Raw genomic sequence first — 17,518 nt, 5'->3', positions numbered from 1 at the left:
AATATGCAGGTCAAAACAGAGGGAAGACTTCGGCAACTAAATCGGTATAGGGAAAACACCCGCGGTGTATAAATTGAAACGCAAGGGCATACCTAGTATAAAATCAATAAAGCTTTGCTTCAAAAATCAATAGTATCTTTTGGAGGCCCAAGAGTGCAGCTAGTAGGACATGAAGACCTAGAGTCTGCTATGATGGGACATGATATCATGTCTGCGAAATAGAGATAGCAGGACAATTAATTGGAGCCAGATCAGAGAGGTTTGTGCAGTTGCGCCGCAATCGCAACAATTGCTCCAAAGGTATGCTTTTTTTTGTGCTCTCGGTTGAAAGCTGCCATGATGAAATAGTGTGTTTCTAGTAGTGGGTTTGACAAAAAGGTCTACTTCAAAGAGGCCATTGTGCGCCGAATAGGGATATCTAGAAATTCGAAATATGTGTGACTAGTGTGGGCAGTGAATTTAAGATTAGTGTCCCATAAATTTAAGATTAGTGTCTCATAAATTTAAGATTAGTGTCCCATAAATTTAGCCATTTCAGGAATTCTTTGAGGTATTCATCTGTGTTAGTCCAAATAAAAAATATATCATCAATATATCTTTAATAGTGTTACAGAATCAAAAAATGGGCTACTTTCATTATGAATAAATTTTGTTTCAAAGAGAGCCATGTAAATATTGGCTACAGATGGGGCTACTGATGTCCCCATACTTACACCTTTAGTTTGTTTGTCAAGGGTGTTACCGAATTCAAAAGTATTCTCCTGAAGGACAATTTTGAGGAACTCTAGGAGAAAAGTTTTTGGACATTCGATGTTGTAAGTGTCTATAAACCAATTAACAGCCTCAATTGCCTCATCTGTGGAATGTTGCTGTATAAAGATTCAATATCTAGACTAACCATGGTGTTATAATTATGGTTAAAAAGGTAGATTTCTACCTCTAGTGTCCTTTATATAAGAAGGAATTTTAGGTATATAAGGCTCAGTAAATTGTCAGAATATTTGGACAGGGGTTAAGTAATCAACCAAATTGTGGACACAATGAGGCAATAAGGAGGGTCTCTGGCATCCTTGTTAATCTTAGGAACGCCATAAATGCAAGGCATTTTGAGACTTGTATTTGTGAGAAAGTCGTGTTCTTTTCTGCAAATGTTTCCAGCTTGTAATGCTGTAGATACAGGCTGCTGAATTTTAGAAGCGACTCTTCTCGTGGGATTGACGGTAATCTTGGCATAAAATTCTGGGTTGTTTAATAAAGTTAATATCTTTTGATCGTATTTGGCAGTATCAATAACTACAATCCCCCTCCTTTATCACAACTCTTGATGGTAAGAGATTTATCTTGGACAATGGTCTGAAGTGATGTACATTCTTCTCTATTTAAATTGTAAATAGGTTTTGGAGTATACCATGTAGCTTTGTCTAAACTTTTCAGTACAGCATGTTCAAATACTGCAACTTCTGTACCTTCAAAGAATTGTTTTGCCTTATCTTACAAAAAAAGTGCTTGATCTCAAGCCGGTAAATAATTTCCTGTCCTCGCACAAGGTGCGAATAGTGAGAACACATTTGCAGGGATTTTGCTGCAAATCACTTTTATTTGTGCACAGAGCTGTTACAACACACAACGCGTGTTGGTCCTCTCCTCACACTTTGATCACGGCATAAACAACACATAGAATCGAGCATCCTTTTTTTTCCACTACCGCTCTCATTTCTTGTTTGTGGCCCAATGCATTTTGGACCATATATTTTGGAAATAATTAAAGTGACTGTGTGCAGGTTTTCAAAGGTGCTTAGCCCTCAATTTAAAGTGCCATGGTGAAGTGTTAGATATAAACTTTGAGTGTTCTTTAAAAAGTTCATTTTTCCAGGTTTTTTTAGGCAAATCTCAAAAGCCATAAGTCTTTTGTATATATTTGTACTTTGTTTATGATGTAAATGTTGGCCCTCTAGTGAGCTGAGTTCTTCTCATTCCTCATTTAATCATTTAATTTTTTTCTTTTTTTTCAAAACTTCATCATTGTTTTAATTTGCATATCACATGTTATGGTTGTTGAAGTCATTCGTTCACATTCTTTTCCCCATTTTGTTATTGATACTCCAGTGAGCAGTGTTATCCTTCCTTATTCTTTGGTCAATTGATCTAAGTTCTCTTTCAGTACCTTTAATGTCCAAAGCCTTAAATATTTGACCTTATTTTCTATAGGTGCACATAAAGTTCCTCATCCTGGTTCAAGCCTTTCGAAGTAAGAATTCTCATTGATAAGATTTATCTGGATTCCTTCTGTCAGAGGAGTTTTTCACGGTTGCCGCCTCTCTCTAAAACTGGTATTTGTTTAATAGCATAGGACCCAGACCCCCCCAGGTTGTTCCCGGCCCCACCCCCACGGAACCCACAAATCAAGACTTGCTTACCAGAGCTGTGGGTAAAAAGAGGCCATGTTTATTTCAAATAATCACACGTAAACATGACCATATCCATCTAATATCATTCACATTCCTTAAGATACAGATTTATCAACTTGATCACTAAGCAATATTTAAATTTTTCTTTTGATCATACCATCATAAACCATCAGCATAAATGACAGACTTTATTTATTTACAAAAAGTTCTCTATCGCTCCAGCAATAAGGGGCCCTCTTGCTTGAGTCCCCCCAACTGAGAACCACGCAAGACGTGACCCACCTGCATCCCTGAGAGGTGAGCCCCTGCCATCTGGTCCTTGTCAGCAACCCTAGGGACCCACCCCTCCACCACCATGCTGTCCAAGGGGGCTTGTAGGGTATAACCAGGGGCCACTGACCCATGTCCTAGCTTGTAACCTGGCGCCCTTCCCCCTCAGTGCTGGCCTAGGGAGTAGGCAGGAGGACTCACCTTAACAATGTAAGTCAATTTCTGTGGCCTCCTTACCACCACAAGGGCGACTAAGGCCAATTGGTCCTTCGCCCACCCCACCACAGACCAAATTCCTCACAAATGACCAAATGCCATCAATCCATACGTCTGTCCCAATGTCCGACAAGTGCATGCCATCGCGATGGAACATCTTGTCCCCTCTGAGCAATCGGTGAGGTATGTGACAAAGGTGGCCCTGCCGGAATCACAGTTTGGCCAATTCTCCATTCAGGCACCTCACTGAAATGTTCAAAGCCCTTTGACCTCACTCCGGTTCCCCATGCACGCCGCGGAATCATGAATGACCATGCGATCCGCGCCCCAGGAAGTGTTCTCCCCAAGCATGCAAATTCTGTCAGTAAAGTCTCCCAGATAGCCCGCCAACTAAGAGTCACCATGTCGTTACTGCCCAAATGCAGGATGATTAAATCAGGGGACTGGGGTCCCTCATGCGCCCTTGTCTCTTCCACCAACTGCCGCAGCTGCCCGATTCGGAGGCCCCAGTGCCCCGCCAGTGGAATGACATCCCTTCCAAACACGCCAGTTTCGACCTACATTGCTGTTGCAATTGGCAAGTGGCCCGCCACACGAAAGAGTGTCCCAACACTCATATCACTTTTGAGGGCATGCTACTGCAGAAAGAGAGAAAAGACATCAGAATGGCCACGCACAAACATTTTGAGCAATATCACAAATAAGTGAGGACGCACATAGTGCTTAAAACATGAGGAAGACCATCGACCCACACGCTTAACCTTTTCGACTGACAGGCCTGCTCCCGCTGCCCCAGTTGCCACCCCAATCCGGGATGAGTGTGTAGAATAACCAGTGGGATCTATACCCAGACCTATCAAGGTGGTCCAGAACACTGCCCTGAATTGGTACATTGATAAGCACCCTCACTGTTCATGGATTAACAAGGCGTACATCTGCTGTTGTGGACAAATAACCAAGTAAGCTTCCATCCGCGTAACTGGGCACACTAAGGCAGTGGCAGGTTTAAGCCAAAACGTAGTCCCTTTGCCTAAAGGATCCGTCTTAGATCTCTGTAATGTAATGGCAAGCTCTCCCTGACACCGCGTAACATCCTGCCATTGCAAACCCCCAGCCATATCTACTCTCGAGGTACCCACCAGTTCACTCACCCTGAAAGCCCCATAAAAGGCTAATGTCAAAGCCGCGGCGAACAGGGTTGTCTCAGAAGCAGATGAGCACACCGCCTTCTGGGCCCCCACTATATACCCCAGCATGCGCCAGTCCATGGGCCTTCTGCCATCTTTCTTTACACCCTCTTATCTGGCCCACCCCGTGACCGCCCTCTGAGTCCTGACCAAGAATGAGTTCCCCACATCCTGAACTCCTGACAGTTTTGCAAAAAAACAACCGCTGCTAAGTGGGCCCTTGTGTAAGATACTGCTCTGCCTTGCTCCCTCAATGCCTGTAAGAAACCACATATGGCTTCTGATGAGCACATGCTCACAATCCCTTGCCGCTGCACAAAAAACCTGTAAGTTTTAAAATGATGTTGATATGCCTTCCGGGTGCGCTCGCTCAGTGAGGCCCCTACGAGGCCCATTAATGCGGGGCTCCAATCACCCACAGAGATCTCTGGAACACTGTCATCTGGTCCACTGCTTGTGGGTGGAACTTCCGGAAATCCTGCAACTTGGAGCTAGACAAAGCGTCAGCTGCCTGATTCTCAACACCTGGGATATGTGCCGCTCTAAATATTAAATTTAATTTCAGACATAACAGCACCAAATGCTTCAACAATCTTAGAACATGGGTACAAGAAGCACCTTGCCTGTTAATAACCTCTACTACAGACATGTTATCTGACCAAAAAACTACCAACTTAATGCAAAAGAAGTCAGACCGTACTGTGACTGCCACTACAATGGGAAACAATTCCAAAAAAGCAGTATCTCTCATCAGCCCACTTTCCTGCCAAGCTGTCGGTCAATCGACCCGGCCCCAGCAAGGCCCCAACACTGCCCCAAAACCAACACTGCCTGCTGCATCGGTGAGTAAACCCCTGGCCTCACTGGTGATTGGCAGCGCTGGCCAAACCACCTTTCCATTAAAATCCCTCAGGAACTCACACCAGACCTTCAAGTCGTCTTTCACTTCTGCACGCAACCTAGTATGGTGATGTTTATTCGTCAGCCCGGGCACTGCTCTCGCAATTGATCTGGAGAAGGGACGACCCATAGGAATGATGCGCAACACAAAATGTAACTGGCCTGCAAGTACTTGGAGTTGATGTAAAGTCACTTTTGCTCCTTGCAGAGCAGAATCAACTGCCTGCGAAAAAGCCTGTACTTTGCCCAATTGTAGCCTGCACTCACCTACAACTGTGTTGATCTTTATCCCAAGGAATGTCATGCATGTCGCAGGGCCCACTGTCTTCTCTGGTGCCAGGGGCACTCCAAACTCTTCCAACATCGCAACTAGATCTCCCAAAACCCGCCCACAAACACCTGAAGAGGATGGGCCCATCACCATGAAGTTATCCAAATAATGAACAACATCTGTGTGACCTGTCCTGAAGGTGAACAACCAATGCAACATTGAACTGAACGGCTCAATGTACTTGCAGGATACTGCACATCCCATTGGCATGCATTTGTCGTAGAAATAGTGACCCTTAAATTAGAAGCTCAGTAAATGGTAATCCTCATAAATGCACTGGCATGAGCCTGAAGGATGACTCAGTCAGTTTTTGCCATGAAGGCATTGGGGCCCAGATCCCACAATTTTTGCAAAGCAGCTTCAAATGAAGAGTAAGTCACAGAGCATAACTCACGGTCTATCGCATCGTTAACTGAGGCCCCCTTCGGTGCAGACAAGTTATGAATCCTTCTGAACTGGCCTGGGTCTTTTTTAGGCACTACCCCTAGTGGTGAACAAACATAATTAGGCCGGGGTGGTGGTGAAAAGGCCTACTATCCTAGCCAGCGTGCTTTCTTTCTCCAACTTTTGGGAAACAGTGGAATGGGTGCGTGCAGGCAATAAGTTCTCGCAATGCATCACAGGTGGTACCCCTTGCGCAGGTATGCAAAATCCCTTGGAAAAACCTTTGTAAAGCAATTGGGCTGCGTTCCTATCGGGATACTGATATAGCCAAAAAATCTGCCTCTCAATCTCGAACGGAGTGGGAAAAGACCTATTGGGATGGTGCCTTGGGGTCTTTCCCTCTATCCTTGGATTTTGTGGTGTATTTAAATTCTGGGTGGGATGGGTGGCCGCAGAAAGCACAGGTGTGTTTGAATTTACATGATCCGGCTGGCCGTGTATACATTTTTTGGTTAAATGCCCCGCAGGACCCCTTTTTCTCACCCTATCCCCATTGAGTTGAATGAAAGGACTGTTTCATTGGTGTCTTGTTTTCACGCTTTCTAACCAAACATTCACCTTTGGCTGGTCACAGCCAATCTCAGGGTCCTTCACCTTTGCCCATCTGAAATCCCTAACTTAGTCTAACCATGCCCCCTGCCGTACATTACATGTGCCTTCAGAATTTTATTAGAATAAAATATCAATGGTACCGCCAACTCAGGCCTCTTTTCAAGTATCGCGGTTGCAAACACATTAAAGCCAAAAAGCCAATTTGTGATTGACTCCTCCACCCTTGGCTTCCTCTCTTTGGAAGAGCTATCCTTCCCATCCTTCTCTTTAACCTCTACTTCCCTCCTTTTAGGCCTTTTCAGTGAGAATATATCAATGAACTCACCCTTCCAAATATTTTCCTTAACGTCCACTGGGACATGAGGTTAATTTTCCAGGCTTGGAAAGTAATGTATCTTGCCCCCCCAGAGCCTTCCCCCCGCCACTGACATTCTTGCCTGTAGTCTGACCCCTTACCTATTGAGCTAACAGAGGGTGCATCAGGTTTTGCAGGGGCCTCCTGATCCACTGCCAGAGGGGCTGTGCACATACCATCTTTGCCCTGCGCCTTCGCCATGAGTTCTATCCGTCTGTGAATTTTACTCATGGTGCCCCCCAAGGCCGGTGAAAATGCCCATGGGGCCACTGGGGTGCCACTGACCTGACCTCCTGATGCAGGCACTGCTAACTGCACTAGCAAGGATGCCATTGAAGCAAATATGCTGGCTGTGGACCCCTGTGTTAAACCTGTTGACCCCACAGGAATCCCTGAGGTGGACTCAGGCACTACCCTCGATGGTGAGCCCTGAGCTGGCTCCCCCACACTGAACAAGATGTGCGTTGCAGGTGACTGTACCACCGCAGGCACTACGCTTGAAAGTATGCCCTGGGTTGATCCTTCTGCCCCCACCAAAACATTTGCCGCAGGTGCCTGCACCACTGCAACAGTATTTGGAGTTGCGGGTGCCCAATGCCTTCAGTGCACCACGTATCTCTGCCAACACTGTCCCTACATCAGTTACATCAGTTGTACTGGACAACACCTGCTGGATTACCAGTGACAGGCTGGGCGGGGTTGCTAAGCTAGGTGTCCCCTGGGAAACTTCCTTGGAGGGAGGCTGCTCCTCCTGTCTATTCTCTTTGTTCTTGCCAGTCTGCCCCACTCTCTTACTTTTTTTCTTTCTTTACTACGGTGTGTATTGGCCCTTTTCTCTAATGGTGGGAATGCTGCCCTAGGGGGCACATTAAGCCTGCGAGGGCGATCCTCCCCCCCCCCCCCCGGGTGCAGGCTCCTGCTCTGGTACTGGTCCCATTGATTCATCCTCACTCTCCTCATTATTGCCCAATTTAGCCAAAACCACTTTCAGCAACTGGGACAAGTCAGGGTCACTGTCCTTCCTCTTTCCATTGCGTCCCCCTCTGACAGGCATAGGCATAGTCCGCTACCTTCCCTTAATCTCACAATTCTTCAAAAACTTTGATCAATGCTTAATTTAACAATTCCCCCAACTTATTTTTCATAAGCAAATATTGGTAATCAATTAGAAAACTCCTGCTGTTTCCGGATTATAAGGAACTATCCTTCTCACCAGGCCCTGTTACAATCACAAAGTAAAAACACTTGCGCTAGTCTCTTTACCGTATGCCCTTGTGAAAAACTCCGGGGGTTGTTATCCGATTCTTGTTGTAAAACGCTGTGTGCCTTGCGTCTCGCTACTACACACTGGCCGTTGCTATGAGATGGGGAGGGGGGTTTCAAAATTGAGCAATAACCCCCGCTCACCCTTCTAGTGCGTGTCTTCAATTATGTGCACCAGGCAGCTGCAGGAAAGAGAGGAGCGAGGAGTCACCTAATCAAGTCCCCCTGTTAATCTTAACACAATATCTACCGCCTCGCCTGTGACTGCCTAATGCCAAGACCGAAGGCTCCCCTCCCTTTACCCCTGGGTGTCCTGGAAAGCACACCAACCACTGACTCTCTGCCGGACTGCCAGACACTTCACTCCTACTCGACTCGAGGACCGCGCTGTTACAAAGGCCCGTTCCGGGTGCGCTCCCTTAATCCTTCGAGGATCCGAAACAAAATTGCCAAATGGATGTCCCACGACGAGCACCGGCCCCTGATGTTGCCCTCGATTCGCTGACCACCACCTGCAGGACAAAGAAAAGAAAGGCGGCTTCTCGAGGAGACGCTCTTCCAATGGAGTAGATTCTGAAGGAGTACATTGTTACCGGAGCCGGCACTGCAGAAAGAGAGGTCAAGGGCAGTGTTGCCAGATTTTTTCACAACTTTCAAGCCCAAAAGCAACGAAACGGTAGCCCAAAGTAGCCCAATTTTGCCACTCCGTTAACTTACGTGTAGCCTTAATACAACATTCACAAATATACTTCTATTTCAAGGATTATATGTTTACCTCCCACAATAATCAGATAACTTACATTTTGTACACTGAAATCAAAGTTGGTCTGTCAGGAAATCTGTCACTCACTTGATATCGCATGGTGTGGAGCAAGCCGGCCCAAAATATTCTGGGTTCAATTTGGGGGACTGCAAGTGCGGAAACGTTCTACTTGGGAAAGGTGCTCTTCAGCTTGCATACTCACGTCAGGCCCCCCAGAATACCGGCAATATAGGCCAATGCTTCATGTTTTTTCACACTTGTTTGAATTCTCCCAAAGCAATGCTGAACATCTCTTTACATACGCAAATTATGTATGTTTCGTACTTTTTGGTACTCATCAGAAGAGAGCAGTTCAAAGCATGGGGTGCAGGGCTTGCTGCTTGATGTTCCCATGAGCTGATACCTGATAAAGTGCAAGTGCATTTTGCAGACTCACACAAGCGCCATCTCCTGTTTTTTGCCAGGCAACAGCATGGCAGATCCTTGTTCAGACAGTGGAAAGTTCAATTGTGCCAAAGAGTTCTTCTGGGCCAGGCACTGGCAAGATAAGCAGCAGCCCATAGTCTGGCAGTGGCATGGTGAAGGCTAGCAGCATCTCAGTCTGTGGTTCTGCCAAGATTAACAGCATCCTTCGGGGTCTGGCAGTGGCAGGTTGAGGTGTGGAAAATGCTTCTGACTGGTTAAGGTGCACAAACTTCTTCTTCTGGGCCAGGCACTGCCAAGATTAGCAGCAGCCCATAGTCTGGCAGTGGCATGGTGAAGGCTAGCAGCATCACAGAGTCTGGCAGTGCCAGGTTGAGGTGTGGAAAATGCTTCAGGCAGTGCAGAATGTAGCAGCATCCTCCAGAGTGTGGCAGTGGCAGGTTGAGGTGGGCAAAATTGTTCTGACTGGTAAAGGTGCACAAACGTCTTCTTCTGGGCCATGAACTGCCACGATTAGTAGCATCCCATAGTCTGGCAGTGGTACTGCCAAGATTAGCAGCATCCTTCTGGGTCTGGCAGTGGCACTGCCAAAAATAGCAGCATCCTTCAGGGACTGGCAGGGTGAGGTGTGGAAAATGCTCCAGGCAGTGCAGAATGTAGCAGCATCCTTTAGGGTTTGGCAGTGGCAGGTTGAGGTGGGCAAAATTGTTCTGACTGGTTAAGGTGCACAAACTTCTTCTTCTTCTGGGTCAGGCACTGCCAAGATTACCAGCATCATAGAGTCTGGCAGTGGCACTGCCAAGAATAGCAGCATGTTAAGACAGTAAAACAATTAATTGTAGATACAGCTGTTGAACTTTGCTAGCAAATCCGGCGAGGGCTTGAATGAAGAGGATTTAAGACCATTGCGCTTTAGTCCAAATTTTATGTTGAGTATATTTGATAGCAGTTTCAGACCCATTCGGTTACGGTTCTCATTTTTAAGCAGGGTCATTTGTGAGAACACTCGTTCCACTTGTGCATTTGATATGGGTAGGGTCAGAAGTTTAATGGCGCCCATGGCCAACTCCTGAAACCGATGATTCCCAGCTGCATCTCTATAATTCAATACTTCAATCCAGAAGGATTCCATGCCTGAAGAGGTGAATGAATGAACATGAAGTCACTGTTCGCCACTGCGTTTCTAATGTGTGTTGGGTCTGCAAAACACTCTTTTGGCAAGTCAGTAACCAGAGGTTTAGAATCTGAAAGCACATTTTGGGGCTTCAGAAGCTCCAAATGTCTTAGGAGGCTCAGTGAATCTGGCAAGCGCATCTGGTACTCTGCTGCCAGAACTTTAACAAAGTCTGTGCACCGTTTTTCTATGCAGTCCTTGGCAGCATCAGGCAGTTTGCTTTCTTGGAGCTTTTTACGGAAGTCAAGGCCAAGGTCAGCATCCTCCTGCCCAAGATAAATGGCACTACTTTGAAGATCCAAATTACACAATTGCTTCTCACTATTGGTACTGAAGACACTGGGCTTTACAATTCTTCTCATAGTGGACCTATATAAAGTTTGCAAATCCTGGAATATGTGGAAGACATCACCAGATTCAAGCTGAAATGCTTTGTTCATGACCTTAATTTCTAGCAACATAGGTTTGAGGAAAATAAGATAGAGATAATTTGTCTCGTCATTGTACACTTCTTGCAGCATTCTAGCTGCATAGCAATGTTCTACTTATGATGCGTTGCAAAAGTGCAGCTTTAGAGCATGATACTGCTCCAGAAAACGCTCCACACAATCCGCCATAAGCCACCGCGTTTCACATGGCGAAATAAGCTTCAATGGCATTCCTCCATCAGGAGTTTGATATAAATCTCTGTAGACTGCCTGACGCTTTGGAGAATGTGCAAACCAGTTGTAGGTTTCTCTCACCATGAACTCCACATTGCTCGGCAAACTCTGCATTGCTTTTCTAGCAACAATGTCGAGCGAGTGGCAGATGCACCGTACAAGCTGCAAAGTAGGCTGCTTTTCTCTCAACAAAGTGTATGTGGAGTGGTTTTTGCCACACATCACACTTGCGCCATCTGTACCTACCCCATTTTCAATTGGAAGCCTGCTGTCCTTGAGGAACTCCAGAAGTGCATTTGCAATGTCTTGTGCACATGCCTCTTGCAGTTCTATCATCCCAAGGTAACTACTCACAATTCTGCTACTTTTCTTACTGAAGTATTTTACACAGATGCACAGTAGTTTCTTTACAGAAATGTCAGTGGATTCATCAATGATCAAAGAATACGGAGAACTGCCCATATCTTGAAGGAGCTCCCCTTTGAAATAGGGGCCTAAAAGTCCATTTATTAAAGCTGTGCACTTTGTCCTGTGCATACGGAAAGGAGGAACTTCTTCACTTAAAATTTCTCCCAGTCTGTCAATGCTGTTGATTGATGTGCTACATGCAGTTTGCACAGCAATCCTAAGCTCTCTCCTTTTCTGGTCATTTGATAACTGACAAACTGGTTGTGCAAAATATGCCATGGTTAGGCTAGGTGTGTCCATGCGCACACGATGTCTAGCTGTGGATGCATGCAGCTTTAAATCATGGTAGTGGGCCCGCAGCTGTAAGTGAAAGTATTTACAGTTTGCCTTTGCTTCATCTGTTTTTACAGGTACAATCCACTTTTTTAGTTCGGGGTCAGAATCCCATTCCTTTCTGTACACTTTCTTGTACTTTGACCACTTGCCCATTTTGAAAGTTAGTTTGTAGCTTCTTGGGACCTGGTAGAGGACTGTACAATATCTGCTGTGTGGTAGGGCAAGTATCTGCAATTGGAAGAGATAGAATATCCATCAACACCCCTGGTTCTATAAAGTTAGCCAAAAACCATATCATCACTTGGTCCTGCATTGATCACCCAAAAAACCCACACAAAAGGACAAAGTCATATCATAATTGAACCTTAAAACGCATTGCACACGTCACCCATGGTCAATGTACTAGCCATCTCCTTAGCATTGTAACTCAGTTTATCACTCATCCCAATATGCAATGCAAAGTAACCTTCAACATATCTCCACCTGTGTTTGCCCCTGTAAATATTTGGTCATAGGCTGGACCACTGGGATTGTGAGACTGCGAGACAGAGGCATTTTTCCACATACTTATAGATTTGACACATTCGGCGCAAATCGATCTGCTGCATAATCGGCAGATATTACCAAAATAAATTGTTTCCACCTGAAATGGATCAAAAGTTAACAGCCCCATTGCGATGGTTGAATCGTCAGATTTCTGATGCTTACTGCTAGCTTTGGGTGTTAAAATGGTACTACTGGAGGTGCACATACCCAGATAGTGTTAACAATGCAAAAATGACAATATGGCACATCATGTGATTCATCCGCTTAGCTGGTTAATGCAAGGGGCTGCCCATATGAAATTTGTATATAATTGTGTTCCTGAGCTGACATGGTTGGAGAGATCTGTGGGGTGGTAATTTTCAACATCAGCCCATATTTGAGCCTTTTTGTGAATTGTCAAGAACACATTCTTTAGGGAATTTGCAGGCTATAGTGCCCAGCCCTGTTGCAAGCAGTCTAGGGAAAATAGGGCCAGCAGTAGATTTGCACAATCATGATACAAAAATGTACATACTTTCTTGCACGTGCATAATTTGCCACCTGCGTGTGAGTGTGTGTTTATATACATATATATATATTCACTGAAAAAAACATAGGTTATAGACCATATATAGTTAGGAATTAGCATTTACAAAACCTTATTTTACTCACACAAAACCATTGAAATTCCATATATAGTTAGTTGCACTAACTATATATCGCGCACCCGCAATCCACTGCTGATGATGTCACATATTACATCATTCATGACATGGTCAGTGACATCACTGATGACATCTCAAATGACATCACTGATGACATCACTGATGACAACATCCAGTGACTGTATGTTTCTGTAAAGTTAAAATATGTCTTACATATTGAAGAATGAGTGGATGTATAAGTGTCTGGATGAAGGATTTAGTAGGTGCATGACTGACTGTATAACTGAGTGATTAAATGTGTCTCACTGAGTGCATGGGTTAGTGACTAAACTGTTTTAAATTGTGCATCATTGTGTCTGTTGTTCTGTAATCTGATGCATGTGTTGATCATTAGCTATTTGACTAACTATATGGGTTATTGATTGGTTGCCCAAGTATTTGTATGGGAGACTGACTGAGTGTGTGTGTGGGTGTCTGGGAGGTGTATGACTCTGTGCATAGATGTGTGAGCAGTTGATTCACTAGATGTATGGGTTCAAAAGTGCATGTGGAAACAGCTGTATGGGTGGTTGACTGTGTGCATGAGTGTATTGGTGAGTGAATGGATATCTCAGTGCTACATGTCAAAGTAAGTACATATGTAAAACACAGTACATGTGAGAGTTGACATATATAAATAACTGTGCATAAGAGCCAGTGAATGTGTGAGTGGCTGTATGGATCATTGTGAACTTGTATCAGGGATTGTATAACAGAGTAAATATGTGTTATATGTTTCAATAAGTAAGGTGTGTATAACTATATAGTTGATGAAATGGAGGTGTGATTGATTCTTTGCATGACTGACTAGGTGTGTGAGTAACTCCATGGATGAGTGACAGTCTGTGAGTGTCTGTTTACACTGAGTGTATCTAAGGTTATATTAGAGTCTGAAGAGGTTCATCGTATCATCACATGAATGATGTTATCAGTGATGTGATCAGTAATGTCAAATGAGATGTCATCAGTGATGTCATCAGTGATGTCACTGACCATGTCATGAATGATGTAATATGTGACATCATCAGCAGTGGATTGCGGGTGCGCGATATATAGTTAGTGCAACTAACTATATATGGAATTTCAATGGTTTTGTGTGAGTAAAATAAGGTTTTGTAAATGCTAATTCCTAACTATATATGGTCTATAACCTATGTTTTTTTCAGTGAATTTCATAGGTTTTTTAATAGCACATTTTTATAGTTTTTAAAAATAATAAATTTAAAATCGAATTTTATATTGTATAATGTCATTTTTTTTTTATTCTTTTTGGTGCGCTCCCGGGGCGCGGACCAGTGAACGCACGGGTAAGCGCAATCTTACGGTGCGCCCCGGGGCGCGTACTTATGAGCGTCCCGATAGCGCTATTGCCGCGAACGAAAACAACATCGTGACGTATTGCGTAGCCGCCACGCCTTGCGTCATAAGACACGTATCGCGTAGCCGCGAGATGCGTCTTATGACGCACCGCGTAAGCGCACCCGGAAGCGCATACGATTGCGCAACGTAAACGCCCTGATGCGCTTACGAAACACGCCCCGGGACGCGCCGCGGGGCGCGTAGCGTAAGCGCGTCAAACCATGTGACTTTAAAATAACACTTTTCATTGGTTCATAACTTTTTTTTTTTCCAAATTGTGTGAAACCCACCCATTTCTCTCACTATTGCTTTGTACTTGGAGAGAGCAAGAGCTGTTCTGTGTACTGTGTTCATTTCCTACTTTTCTGATCTACAGCAATGGCTGCAAGAGAGTCATCCAGCAGTGATTCCGACGGATTTTTAGATGAGGACCCTCCTCAGCAGAAGAAAAAAAACCATTTCATCTGGAAATTCTATGACATCCCTGAAGGACAAAAAAAGTCAACGCTCCAAAAGTAACCTGCAAAATATGTGGTAGTACTTTATCCAGAGGCAATCCTCTGAAAAAATATAGTTTTGGAAATGCTAATTTAATCAGGCATGTGAAAAGAAGACACCCTAACAACTTTGCCAGGGAGAGTGTCAGAGAGCTGGCACGGAATTTACCCACAGATGGCGGCAGCACCTCCACTGGTGGAGCAACACCTTCGGGACCACCCCGTGGAAGAATGGTCCCTAACATTCAGCCGGTGTTTGCAGGCATCAAATTTCTGTGCACGGAGTGTGATGAACTGCTCTGCTATGGGGAGCAGAGTGTTGAACTCATTGCCATAAAGAAACAGCAACACCGCTGCCCTGCCAGTCCCTAAATTTTCACATTTTTTTGCTCCTGTTGAGCAGTTTTGGAATCCCTGTTTTTGTTTTTCCCCTGACAAAAATCCAAAAAAAATATAAAATCGTTTTAAAAAGTCTAAAAAAATATAAAACAACAAAAACAAAAAAAAGTTCTTTTCAGAACTACCTCCAATTTATAAAAAAATGCTATTTTTTTTTTTAAAAAGTGGCATTTTTTATCTCCATGGTACGCTCCCCTGTACGCTCCCCGGTGCGCGTACCTGGCGCTCCCCCCGCGAAAATCGAATTTAAATTATTTTTTTTGTTTTACCCGAGGGACCCTTTTATGGCCCCCACATCAAAACTAGGGGTCGGGGGTGTACCCTGCCCCCTTTTGCTCATTTCCCCCTTTGATTTTTGCCACCTCTTGTGTCTCAATCCTACCGAGACACAAGATGGCGGACTGTTTCGAATGTTTACAGACACCAGAGAACCAATCAGCTTGCCGTGCGCAAGTCGCGTGGCGCGCCTGGAGCGCTCCCCGGTACGCGCACCGGGGCGCGGCTCTAGATATATATCTTTTTTTAAACCTAATTTACTCAAAATTCACAGGAGCACATATCTTGAGACCTAGCAAAGGCACATCGGGCAAACAATATCTACAATTTTGCCAAGTTTCGTGGAAATCCATTCAGCCGTTCGGGCTAAAAGTGAGGCCAACCGCCCTATGGAAATGAACATGGGAAAAACACGTTTTGGGACCCCCCTTTTTTCTCAGCCCCCCCTTGACAAACCCCCCCAAATTTTCAGTTGCTGCTCAGAAACAAAATGTTCCATTTTCCTGAAAATTTCAGCCAATTCCGTCCACAAACGCCAAAGTTATTAGACATAGAATTTTCAAAAATCCCATAGAGAAAAAATCCTATCTATATATACCTACTGGCGACCGCCAGTAGGTAATATATATATATATATATATATGTATGTATATGTATGTATATGTATATATATATGTATGTATATGTATATGTATATATATGTATGTATATGTATATGTATGTATATATGTATATATGTGTGTGTGTGTGTGTCATGGAAACCTGTCAGGTGTGGGGTAAAAGTCATACAAAAACTGCAGATTTAGACATATGCAAAAACCACCATGGGAAATACACTGACAGACATGAATTTAAAACGTGCATGTCAGTGCATGCCAAATCCGTATGACGTTTAGCGCTAAGCATGATATCAATGTGCTTGGAGTGGTAAAAACTAAGATACTGAAAAGCAAAGTGCCAGCAGTGTACCAACCGTGTACGTGTGTCATATAGAGAGCCCCATATCTATTAAATTGCCAAACCAGTATGGCTGCAACACTAGCATCGGTGTGACACCCCCAACAGTGCCAACTTGTACACAATAACATACAAGTCCTGACATGTAACAGTAGTAGCTTAAAAAACTACCATACTCCAGTAATGAGCAATGATGCAAGAAATAACACCGTGAATAAACAATGCAATGTTCGCTGCAACATAATATATAAACAGCCGGGTTATGATGAACCGGCAGACCAGAATGCCAAGAGTAGCCATGTAAAAAATGTGAAATGCCTTCGCTGCCGACAGTGCAGCGTGGAAAATGGATACAACCAATTTAGCTTAGTACATGCTCAGTACATGCTGAAACCCCGAAGGAAACCAACAATAACCTTAGGTAATACCTGGAGACAACAAATGAACGAACCATGTAAAACATATGTATGATAGGATAGGCGTCTAATTTGGGCAGAGACCCCTCTGTTGAAACATCAAACAGAGGCCAGCGGAGCACTGATGTGGAATTGCTTGGCATTGGTTGGTAAACATTCTGGCAGCTTCTTTGGATAAGGAAAACTGGCCTCGCCTTTAAACTTGCTGGGGACGGCCGCCGGTGCAATCTGCAGAGTTCACAGGAGAGGAGGGGCTGGGGCCGGGAGGAGCAGCTGACTGCAGGGCAGGCTGAGGCTGCTACAAGTCGAAGGCCAAAGACGAGGAGCCACGCAGAGGCCTCGTCGTCGTAATCAAGATGGTCGGTCAGTCAGTGGTACTGGTCACTCTCCCTCGCAGTCCGTAGTTGCAGTGCAGGCTCAGCCCGGAAGTTGAAAAGGAGGAAGTGGGGGGGGGATCCCAAAGATAAAGGGCAAAGGAATGGGGCGGGGCAGTACCCTACCTGCCACGCCCACCACAGCACTACTGAGTAAATAATCTGACCCACGATTGGGTCACAGGAACCCCGGGGCAGGTCAGCACACTTTTGTGGGCAGGTCGGGAAGTCGCTGCTGGTATAGCAGGACCCTCATTGGAAGCAGCTTCCCGCCTGCAAAGATATACGGCCCTGCAGGTATTACTTGTGGGCAGGGGCC

At 44.8% G+C, this 17,518-nt stretch overlaps 1 long non-coding RNA gene and 1 pseudogene across 1 annotated transcript in view; both read right to left on the bottom strand.

Annotated features, from left to right (window-relative positions):
• Positions 1 to 17,229, bottom strand: part of LOC144827282 (uncharacterized) — a 28,391-nt gene extending 11,162 nt beyond the window's left edge. The window contains exon 1 of the long non-coding RNA XR_013610114.1: positions 17,020 to 17,229. This is a non-coding gene — a long non-coding RNA (uncharacterized LOC144827282). The remainder of the gene's footprint in view (positions 1 to 17,019) is intronic.
• LOC144826826 (uncharacterized) lies at positions 9,945 to 11,845 on the bottom strand (annotated as a pseudogene).
• Positions 17,230 to 17,518: the final 289 nt, after the last annotated feature.

Source organism: Lissotriton helveticus, chromosome 4_1 (assembly GCF_964261635.1).
Source record: "Lissotriton helveticus chromosome 4_1, aLisHel1.1, whole genome shotgun sequence".
Classification (NCBI taxonomy): domain Eukaryota; kingdom Metazoa; phylum Chordata; class Amphibia; order Caudata; family Salamandridae; genus Lissotriton; species Lissotriton helveticus.
The sequence above is the reverse complement of the archived record's forward strand: the minus strand, read 5'-3'. Positions and strand labels throughout refer to the sequence as shown.